The sequence below is a fragment of the Argiope bruennichi genome, chromosome X1 (assembly GCF_947563725.1).
Source record: "Argiope bruennichi chromosome X1, qqArgBrue1.1, whole genome shotgun sequence".
NCBI lineage: Eukaryota > Metazoa > Arthropoda > Arachnida > Araneae > Araneidae > Argiope > Argiope bruennichi.
In genome coordinates this window covers 16716018-16728192 of record NC_079162.1, presented here as the reverse complement: position 1 = coordinate 16728192, position 12175 = coordinate 16716018, and positions in this window count along the sequence as shown.

The following is a 12175-nucleotide window of genomic DNA, read 5'->3' as shown; positions in this document are numbered from 1 at the left end:
CATATTTTAACGTGAAAAACAAAGCAGTGTAATCCTTTCACAAGGTGTTTTATCAAGTATTTATCATGGACAGGACTATGATATGTACTGTAAAATGTTTTAAAATGCACTCGTTTAAATGGGCTGTTTTTCAATGTATGTTTTAATGTCGTTTTTCAGGAACAGATAGTGCCTCTCTAATAGAGGATTGAAGGTTGTTTTCGAGAGCACGCAGGATTTCATCAATTGTTTCATTTAAATCATAGATTATTGCATTCTCAGTTGCAGCTGATCCTTAGTTATGTGTGCGGAGAAATTATCAAGTGGTATAGGTCAGGATGTACAGAAAAAGATTCTATATTATCAGTAACGGTCGAGTAATTTGCTACTTCTGTTGAAACTGGAGTACTATGAATCTGTATTGTAGTTGATTTTCTCTTCTGAAGAGGCGAGGTTGTGCAAAATTTAAAGTTCTTTTCAGTAGCGGATTTCCGACTCACCCTGCAGCTGCGTATTCCGCGATTCCAGCGGTTTGGTGTTTAGTACATTTTCTGTTGCATCCCGCGTTTTTCACGGTTTAGAGTGCTTATTTTTACGATTACAGATTTTTATATTATATTATTATCGTGTACCATATAGTATCAATTCACTTTCTTTGAAAAATAATTGAACTTATTTTCAAACATTGCATCTAAATAGTGATTTTAAAGAATTACGCAGCGAGAGGGTGAAACACATTAGGTAGCTGGCTAGGGCTGCAAAACTAAAGAAGGGCCACAGGCAGGTCGATCAAAATTTTTTAATAAGGTTAGTTACCAAATAAATTCGTAAAAAAGCACAAATTCTGAGAATTAAAAAAAGTATATGATTAAATCAACACTTTTTCAAGTGTAATTAGTCAAGTTCCTATTCGTTTTATTAAATTCAATATCGATAAACATCAAAAGTGTAAAAATTTGTGTCGATAAAAACGTGAATAGCGCTTGGTCATGAGTCAACTATGGCGCCATGACCCTGCTCAAGCCCAAAATTGTGTCTGCTTAAACAAACAGCCAACTTTTGTCTGTTATTTATATATTGCCATGATTTATTTATAGAAGGTTTAATGGCTTTGGTTATCTTTCAGATCAATGCCGGTTTTATGAATAATTTCCAATCATTATACCGAGTAATATATTTGAATATATATAAAACAGTGTAATATATAAATATAGGGGCATTCACAGAAGAAAATTGATGGGGGAAAAAGTAAAAAGATTATTCCGTGAAATCTTGAAAAAAAAATAGTTTTGGTTCATTTCTTAGCTTTAAAAAGTTTTCTGCGAGTGGAATTACTGGTGGCGATCATTATCTTTTATACCAGTTATAGCTATCTGACGAAGGATCTTATAGTATCCTTACAAAAATAAAGAATTATCTAAGAAACTTTTCAGCAGAAAATAGACTTTCAAGTTTCTCATCGTATAATTTAACTCTGAACCTGTTCAAAATGTTGAATTCGATGATGTAATTAAAGATTTTGCTGCTTTAAAGGTACATCAAGTTGTACTGTAAGGTGAATACTATAATTAATTATTAATTTATAATACATTGGATTATTAATTATATGGTTAAGTTACACTTCCTTTGACAGATCCTGTCAAATAATTTTTAATTTTATATTTGTTTGAAACGTATTATCATTTTATAGTTGATTGTAATAATTGAATGCATTTATTTGTATCTAAAGAAATAATTATCTAATATTTATTTTAACTGTGAAGAAATTTATTATTTCAGTAATTTTTTCGATGATGGATACAGAGTGCCCACTAAAGTCGAAGAAAACAGCATAGTTAGTATTATTACCTCTAAAACAGTAGTACTACATAGAGGAAAAAAATTGAATTACAAAGTTTTAAATGTCGCATTGTGGATGTCAATGCTTGGAACAGAATGCTCGCGATTTCCTGTACTTCCTTTCCTTTGCTCTATTTCCTATACTTACACGTTACGGAATATTCTTCGGAAAAACTTCCCTCCGTCTGCCACAATGCAAATCTGGACCCTTACTTGAACTTCACGTTGCACATGCCGTAGAATAGCGGGTGAGACTGTGACAAAAGTATCCATAATGAGTTGGTAAAGGTCCTGCAGTATTTGAGGAGGTCATATATACTTACTGTTTCAAATATCCCCACTGGAAAAAAAAATCCATTGGTGTCAGATCAGATGAAAGTGGAGGCCACTTTTCAAAACCACCGAAAGCGATTATTTGTTCCCCGAATTCTTCCACCAGATACTGCTTCACTGATGACGTTCTGTGCGCAGGAGCATCGTCATCTTGAAAATATATGTTTCTGAACTTTAACAATAGCAGGTCCTCAACAAAATCTGATATTACATCCAATATAAGTACATTTATTAAATATCATGTGGCTGTTAACGTACCATGGTAAAATATTGAGCCGATTAACTTGTTATTATAAATTTCATATCAAATATTAATCGAAAACTAGATTTGATATCGAATTTCGGCAGAATATATTAGATTTTTCAGTTCTCGATTTTTCTTTCACTGGTCGACCGGATGGAAGTCTGTTAGTCACGCAGCCTCGGTTCTGTTTATTGAACATTTCATTCTATAAAAAGTGTGCCTCGCCCGTCTACTTTATATCTGCCAAGAATGTTAGTTTGTACTATATTTGGTTCATGACAATGTTTCACTAAATGTAACATCTTTCCGCGTCATCGTCTAGTAATGCTAGATAAGTGACGACCGGTAAGATAAGCACCTAATTCGTTTAGGATTAACGCGACTTTTTGAGAGGTTAGTTCTCGCTTGTGCTGTTTTTGAATATGTAATATATCTTCCGGTTGTACTTGGCGCCCTACTTTCACTGGTCAACCGGATGGAAGTCTGCTAGTCACGCCGCCTGTCACTGTTAAACGTTTCACAACCTTTACAATATGATTATGTGTGAAAGTTGTGGGCTTACAGAAAAACGTTACTGCGCTGCGAGTCGTGCATGACATCCTTAAAGAAAAACCAACTCACAATATTCATTTTTTGAAAGTTACTCCATGATCAAGAGCTTCAAGATACAACCTCTAGAAGATTTGTTTGATTACTACCTCAGTTGAACAAGTGCCACATACGCTTATGCATTTGCTCAATGCACAGATTTTCAGCATCAAGAACAAGTTGTGTTGAGTAATGTGTTTTGCGAAACAATTTCGTCGAACAATGAAGGAGGAGCATCATTATTTTATCATCAAAGAATTTAGTTCTGTTCCATTTATGAATCTTATTCCTTATTCATTTAATTAAGGTACAATATTAGCATCTAATATTGTACCTAACCTAAATTAACAAAGAATTTCACTAGGAGATATGGATGTTGTTGACTGTGATGGTGCTAATATTAATAAATATTAGTACCATTAGTTGGTGCTATTCACCAACTTGGAATCTATGTTGGACGACCACTGCAATGGGTAAATGGGTGGGCCGTTTAATTCATTTCATTGAGTTACTTTGAGTTTTAGATGCGGGAACAGCCGGCTTTAAATTATTTTGCAAACCAATTGTATAGAATCTTTGGATGTACAAGAAACTGCCTGTGGAAGATTTTAAACAAACAGATAAGGTGGCTTTTTCAATTAAGACTTCAAACAATAAGACCGATGATCTAAAGGATGAGTATTTCAATAAACATATTTTATAGTCTTAAAAATTTCATTTATACTATCTGTTTGGGACGCACTTTAAAAAGTGTGGGACATTAATTTTTTTACTTTTTAAAATTTACGAAAATTATTAAAATATTACATTTTTCGTAATTTCACAGCATTAGCGTCATCAGAAGATATTTTCTAAACATATAATTATTTTTTTCTAAAGTAGCAGTACAGGTGCAATTTTTTAGCACTAGAGAATTAAAAAAAAGGAGGCAACCTTTAAAAAATTTTAAGAAACAGTTAAATTCTCCATTTTTTTAGAATATTTAGACGCTTTGCTCTGTTAGTAGATATTATTTGAAGATATTATTTACTAGAGTAATTTTTTTAAAACCTTTTTACTGTCAAAATTGGCATTTTCTTATCTTTGCTCTAGGCACCCCAGGGCAATGGGGTATAATATTTTTATTAAATAAACTTGAAATTGAAATAAAATTTCTTTTAGTAAAGAATACAAATATTATATCTTATCGTAAGAATACACTATTAACAACTAAATATAGCCGAGATATATAGAGTGCTTATTCAACGTGAAAAAAAAAAGCTTTGCTCATAATTAGTATAGCGATAACTTTCAAATTTTATGCTCCAGATATAAACAAATATAAAAGCAGAAACGCTAAATTAAAATTTTCAGTTGCACATTGAAGTTAAAAATTTAGTATAAGTATGAAGCTATATGTGATCTCAAACAATCTGAAGTAAAAAATCACCCATTGAAGTCTTTCAGATCACTCTACAATAATGCATTTAAGAGTGATTAATATCAGCTTTTTTAATGCAAGATAAAATTGCAATGGGAAAGCCTAATCATCTGCCATAAAATTCTTTCTACACATATAAGATATTTTATGCACTTGTCCTAACAAGAGGTTTTTGCATAAATGGTAACAACACATGTAAAATGAAACTTTGTGTAAATGCCCTTTTGTGAATGGGAATCCCTTCCCCTCCGCCTTAAAGGGCACAAGAATGGATAATGGAAAAGAAATCAAAACCTCCTACAACGATGACCATTGGTCTTGGTCAAACTTCTGATACTTATCAAAGTTCCGTTACACACTAAAATTTCCATAATTGATATTGATCTAATTTTCATGACTAAAGAGAATCAGATCTGGCTATGTTTTACGAATATTTTGGGGGGGGGGGGATTTCAAGGCATTGTTTTGTATATCGGTGGAAAATATGTGTTGTTCTTTTCTTTTTAATCCGCATACTTTTCTAAAATATGCGCTTTTATATTTCTAAAAGTGTATAATTTTTCTTGTTTTATATCTTTAAAAGTTGTTCTTTTTCAGTTTCACTATATAATTTTATTACAATATTTTATGTTTTATTTAAGCTAAAGATTATTTTTAATGGATAAATTTTATTACTCTAATTTATTTCGCTTTATATATTTAGATTATACGTTGCACTTTTTTTCAAATTTTCATGAAGTTTGAGAATTTTCTTTTCTTTCCCTTTTTTTATTCATAATTTTTTTTCAAAAATATAGTATTTTGAAGTTATTTAAACATTTCTGCATTTAATTACCTTAAGAAATTTTTTGTAAAATTATTATTTTCTTGCTTTTAATGTGAAGATAATTTAGTAGTAATTTTTCAATATTTTAACTATTTTTTATATAATCTTTTTTTTATTCCCCCCCCCTCATTTTAACGTTTCATATTTAATTTTAATTTTAATTTTTTTATTTCCTTTCAAATTTCATAATATGCCAAAATGTTGATAGCATAATTAGAAATAATAGATAATTAACTAGAATTTTAATATTCAGAAACATAGCGTTCTACTTGATTATTTTTATTGAGTTTATATTAATGATGATATATAATGGCATAATTTTCTTTAATTTGATCATGATCACGAGTTTTTCTAAAATTTTTAATGCGTTACATGATTTGTCCGTAAATAAACTTACCCTCCATAATATTTGTTGTTAAAGTTTTACTCATATCGGAATTACTATTTTTCGTCTCTTTTTGAATTTTGAAATAGTAAATTGTATGATTAATTTTAATTATCTTATATACCTATTGTTAAAATTCTTGTGCGGATTTGAATTAAATCTGCCAATAAAATTATTAAAATAAGAATAAAAATTTATGTAATTCATAAACAAAATTAATTTTTCAAGACAAAAGATTTCGAATTCGGGTTTTATTAAAACTATTTAATTTTACTTTTGAAATTCATTTTTATGTCGTTTTCCTTTTTCTCTCTCTCTCTTTATGAAAACCGAAAGAAACTGAATTTATTTTTAATCAGCAGTAAAAATGGTAAACGCAATATGATAAATTGTAGCATGCAGACATTGCTTTGGCATTGACACACTTTATACAGTACTTTAAATACAGCATATTTTAAGTAAAGCGGCAGGCATCAAACCAAAGAAACCATCAAATTAACAACCAGGATCATTTAAAAATATCTATTCAAAATACGCAGCTTCTGGAAATTTTTGAGCTGATTATTTTTACATAGTGCTGCCGTTAAATCTTTATCCCTCTTTATTTTTTAATTAGTTTTATTCAAATTTTTAATCTTTGCTTCAAATACATGGAAATAATTTCAAAGTATGGAAATTTTTTAAAAAGTAAAAGTTTTATTCCATTTTTTTTCAAAATGTCAAAATAAAGTGTTGATAGAAACAATCAAAATTAGGGGTTGAAAATCACTTTTTAGACCCTAACATCAAAGCAATTGCAGATATCGAAAAACATTAGTTCTATTTTCAGTATTAAGGAAGTTACAAAGAAATGAAAATTTCAACCACTCCTCACCATTTTAACCTTTTTGAGCTAGATATCTCATCTACGAACTCGTCCGAAGGTTTTACATTTCTTACAGGATATTCCAAGCCTGCTAAAATCCAAACAAAATTATTCTAGTTAGCAAGATAACATGGGCAAAGCGTTATATATACGGTATGCCCTCTAAAGTTCCCTCTTAACTTCAGAACGGCTGCTGCTATATTCATAAAAGGGGTGTCTAGGTATAGTAAAGTAGCCATGCGCTACTGAATAAAACTTCCTACGACGCCAATGCACATTTGGATCCTCGTTTGAATTTCGTATAGCACACGTTGTCGAATAGAGAGTATAATGTTGGCACAAGCGTCCGTAATGCGTCGTGTAAGGTCCTACAATGTTTGTTTGGGGTCGCATACATCTTCTGTTTCAGGTATCCCCACAGAAAAATGTTCAACGGAGTCAAATCAGGCGAAAGCGGAGACCAATCCTCGAAACCGCCATGCTCAATTATTTGGCTCCCGAATTCCTTGACGAGGTATTACTTCACAGGAGATGAGCTATGAGCAGTTTCGCCATCCATGGATCCCTAAGATTAAACAATGACAGCTTCTCCACAAAATCGGGCGTAACTTTCTGAGTTGGCTGTAAATATAGTGTACCTGTTAAAGTGCCACCATAAAATATTGGACCGATTTTCCAGTATCCAGTAACGGGTGATTTACCTATTGTACTTACCATTCCATGAAAAGCATGCCACATCAGTCCACACTATATCTGCCAAGAATGTTGTATGGACCTGTATTTGATTCATGACGAAGTCGCACCATGCATAGCGTCGTTCGGCATCCCCTCCAATAAAACTTGTAGACATACTACAACCCTCAGAAGATGTCTCTTTTATAGCTGTCTCGAGTAAACAGGCGTGACGTTTCTTACGTATCTGCGTACTGCAAAAGTTTCGAACACCAAGCGCAAGTTGCGTTGAGTTGATGCAATACTATTTTACACGGACTACATACTGTCTATTCAGTTTATAAAGACAATCTGTACAAGGATGTAAACCACGAGGTTTCAAAAGCAGTCTTTTTGATGCAGTGGGGTCACAAGCGATACCACTGTGCCACATTGCAGTGTCGTGTTTTGTCTGAGGGATAATCATTTCTCCTTCCTTTCAAGTTTCGTGGCGTCACAGTGTTGGAAATTACGAAAAAACAAATGCATGACATAACCGCTCTATTCTTCGCATTATTGTCCACAGGGTGTCTTTTCGTACTAAATCAATGATACTCTATGTAAATCACTTTTTCTCTTATCTCGTTCTGTTTTCAAAGCATGAATACTAATTCCACAGTTTTCTACCAGATGGCGCTGTAGGCGGTTCATTCAGTAGCGCATGGCTACTTTACTATGCATAGACACCACTTTTATGAATGTAGTAGCAGCCGTTCCGAAGTTAAGAGGGTGGCAAGGTACTTTAGTGGGCATACTATATAAATATATATACAGGGTTGCTATAATTAAAGCTCATCTATTCCGAAGGTCCTGGAACTGTTTCTATGGCCAAATGAAACAAAATTTCAACTAATAAGTGGTACTAGTGATAAGCTCTGAGAAAATCAAAATAAAGTTCAAATTTTCGCCAATAGGAACCACTGCGCCAATTTCTAAGGCAATTTTCAAAGATTTTTTGTAAAAAAAAAGACAATAGAACATTTATTTCATATATATAATTCTTGTAGATTAATTCTATGAATTTCAGTCAATCCAGAAGTAACACACAAAATAAAAAAAATTCAACAAACACTTAAAGAAGTTCACTTTTTATTCAAATCCTGTGCGAACTACGTAAAAATGGCAATGATACCTAAACGTCGAAATCCTGATATATGCTTCAAATCAACTGGCAACTTAAAATAAGCTAACAAAGTGTGTCTGTGATTCCTTTGATACTGGACGAGCTTATTGTCTCAGAAAAGCATTAGAATCTATGCTTTTTGCAAAATGGCAAATTTGAAAGAAACAGTTCTTCTCTTAAAGATATTTTTATCAAAACAACAGCAATGCAACTGCTCCTCTTCCAGAATTCCGGAAATAGAAAAATGTTAGACGTGTACCAATGTTGGATTGTAGCATTCGCAAAATGATTAAAAAATTTGAGGCAACAGGAAGACTCGACATTCTTCCTGACAAAGGACGAAAACAAGTAGACATTATTAGCGCCAAAGATTTAGCAAATCATTCGCCATATGGTATTGCCAGTGTGCCAGCACTTGTAAATGAAGCCTACATGTCGATTTCCATGATGAGAAAAGTGATGCATCAAATTTTGCTCTGTTATCCATACAAAATTTAGGAAACACAATAACTGCTACAGGGTGATACAAACAGTCGGTTAACATTTGCACTACATTTTTCTTGCACGAATGAATGCAGATAATTCTTGCCCGTGGAATATTTTGTGAAGCGATGAAGCTCATTTTTATTTAAATGGACAAGTGAATACACACGGCTGTCGGATTTGGGCTAAAGAGAATCCTAAAGTTGTTCAAGAAATTCCATTGCATGCTCTTAAAGTGACAGTTTAGTGCAGTTTACAGCAACGTTTATATTAGGGCCATAATTTTTTAAAGAATCAGCACCCGCAGTACCCATTACATGTTTCATAAATGGGAGAAGATATCTTAACATGTTGTCAAATTTTGTGATTCCAGAGTTCACAAAAAAAAAAAAAAAAAAAAAAATACTGCTCATAAATACTTCTCCCGATTTCAAAATACCGTTTTTGTGCAAGATGGCGAAACACCTCCCATCACTCGAACAGTTCAGATTTTCTTACAACTCCAATTTTACACAAGACCTTATGATAAATCGTTAATTTCGTTCCTATGATAATCATTCTAGCAACCACGATCACCTGATCTTACACGAAACGAATTTGAAACGATCTTACACGAAACTGTGGTGATTTTTGAAAGATTTATCTGAAGACAGATATAAGGCAATCTCTAATGTGAAGAACAGTATTAGGCTTCACATATGCTCAACCCCACGGGACATTTTATGCTATGCAGCAGAAAAGACATTTCTCTAAATGAAATGCGTGATTGTAAATAATGGATGGCTCTGAGTATGCACAATGCTATTTTTCTTTATTTCGAGCGTCATATTTTATTTCTGTTGGCCAAGATTGTATCACCTGAAAGTATCTCCCTTTTTCTGTATTGTTTGGAGCCATAGATTAGGCTTTAGAGATTTCTGAATTCACGAAATTTAATTTTTTCAGATATGAAAGAAATGTTTCTTAATTTTGTTTTTACAAGAAATCTGCAAAAATCGCCTTAGATATTGGCGCAGCGATGCATTTATTGACGAACATTTGAAATTTTTTTTCTTCTTTTTTTCCCGATTTTTTTAGAGCACATTACTTGTATTATATACTAGTGAAATTTAGTTTCATTTGAGGCCATGGAATCTCGGCTCTAGAGCCTTCTGAGTGCGGGAACTTTAATTATAACAACCCTATATATATATATATATATATATATATATATATATATATATATATATATATATATATATATATATATATATATATATATATATACAGGATTGTTAATTAAAGTGGAACAAAAATGACATTTTTAAAATTTTTTATTTATTATTTTTTTTAAAGATTTTAGTTTGGTAATAGTGCGGAAAAATTCCCTTTTAGGTTCAAAAACAATTTGTAAAAATTTAGTTGAAATATTACATTATCTTGTGGTGCCACAAAGAGCTTAAAATTCGCAATAAAATTGAAAAAAAAAAAAAATGGAAATTTTTAAAAAGGGCCTTTAAAAATTTTTCTTACATTTTAGTTTGATAATAGTGGAGCAAAGTTAGCTTTTAGGTTCAAAAAGAATTTAAAAAAAAATTCTGGTTGCAATGTAACATTATCTCGAAGTACCGTAAAGAGTTTATGTTTTTAAAAAATTGAAGAATTTGATAAAATATTTTATGAATTTTTTGTTCATATAATGTTACGAAAAATGATTTTAAATACATATATAAGCATAACAATTGGAAAAAATTATTAATTACAAAGTATAAAAATTAAAAAAAATATTTTTATGCCAAATTTTGCGTTTCTAAATTCTGTATCCTTAATGATTACAGATGTTACTGCTGCAAAATGTTTGTTTCTACTTCATTGCCACTTTAAACTGTTTTTTTAAATTAAATTTTGGCATATTCATACGTGAGTCAATTTTTGCTCTTATGTATCCTTTTCTTGCGATTGAACATAGACATTTTGAGCCGATTCGGCCCCCGATTTCACAGATCTTTTCACTGCTTGCATGTGACAAGGAAGCCAGTGAAAGTCGATAACTGAGTCCCCAATAGTATTTGGTTCAGCTTTAGATGTCTTCTGTATAAAGTCTTTGAGAAAGTCACTGGGAACATGTTTTAGCAAGGGTGGTTCAATTACATCATTTTCAAGCCATAAGATCATGTCGATATAATATTTTGCATTGCAGTTTATCTTTGGAACTTTAAATACCCTGACTCTGTCTTTACTTTCTGTTCTTGCGTTTAAAACACGTCGTAAACCAAGTTCTCATTCAATTTTACGTTCATCAATTAGCTCGGACGAAAAGATATCTTCTGAAGCAACAAAAAATACCCATTTCTTTGAATAATCTGGTCTATAACGTTCTTGAGATCGTCAGAGAGATAGCGTGAATATGAGGTAAGGTTAAAAAGATGTTTGGAACCATTCGTACATGAAAGTTTTAACTTAATATTAAACCACATAGGCACCTGGTAATTTTATCTCTTCTTGTCTATTTGATGGATCTGGTTGGTTTGCCTCTTTTTGTAAAGAACACTGTTGTTCTTCAGCGTTGTCATTGTCGCCAATAATCGTTTCTGATGCATTAGTATTTTTTTTTTTTTTTTTTTTTTTTTGTCCTTCTTGAATAAACTTAACTATTATCTGTAGTTCTTTACTCTTTCTTCCTCAAAGCGCATGTGGTAGCAATATCAATATTACCTATAACTATTTTCCTGTTAGAGCGTTGATCTTTTAGAACCTTTTATTCCATAGCTGATGCTTTTTTTTTTCTTTTATAAAAAATCAAATAAACATCTAGCTTCTTCTCTAAATTCTGTGAGATTGGAATCAAACTTATCTGAATATTTTCTGCTTTTAGACTTTAATAAATTTCTGTATTTAGCATGATAAGCTTTTATCCTTTGTGAAATTCCTTTGCTAGAAGCAACGGTAAACTGTTAACCAAATTTGTTCTATTATGGGAACTAAAGTGTCACATGTCTGTCGCTTACAGAAGGATCCTTCTCTGAAGCAATTTTGAGGTTGTGTTTAATATAACAGTATCACTAGATTCGTAAGTAGTGAGTTCAAGCAAATTACTTAATTTCCCAAAAACAGAACACTCCGATATTTGTATTGTCTTCATTAATTTAGATTGTGCCATTTTTACTCACAGCAAAGCACACAAGAGCACAAAATAAGAAATCAGTTACACAATAGATGAAGCGGAGACGCCAACTTAATTGAACCTGGCAAAGCTACTGATTTGAAACCAGATCCATCCTTATCATTGGACGCAGACAAATCTCCGTCTTACCTCAATAACATCCGCTCCAGCGACGACTTAATGCCATGCCAGGGTAAGAGTAAAACTGTTTTTATACTTTTATTCATATGACAGCAC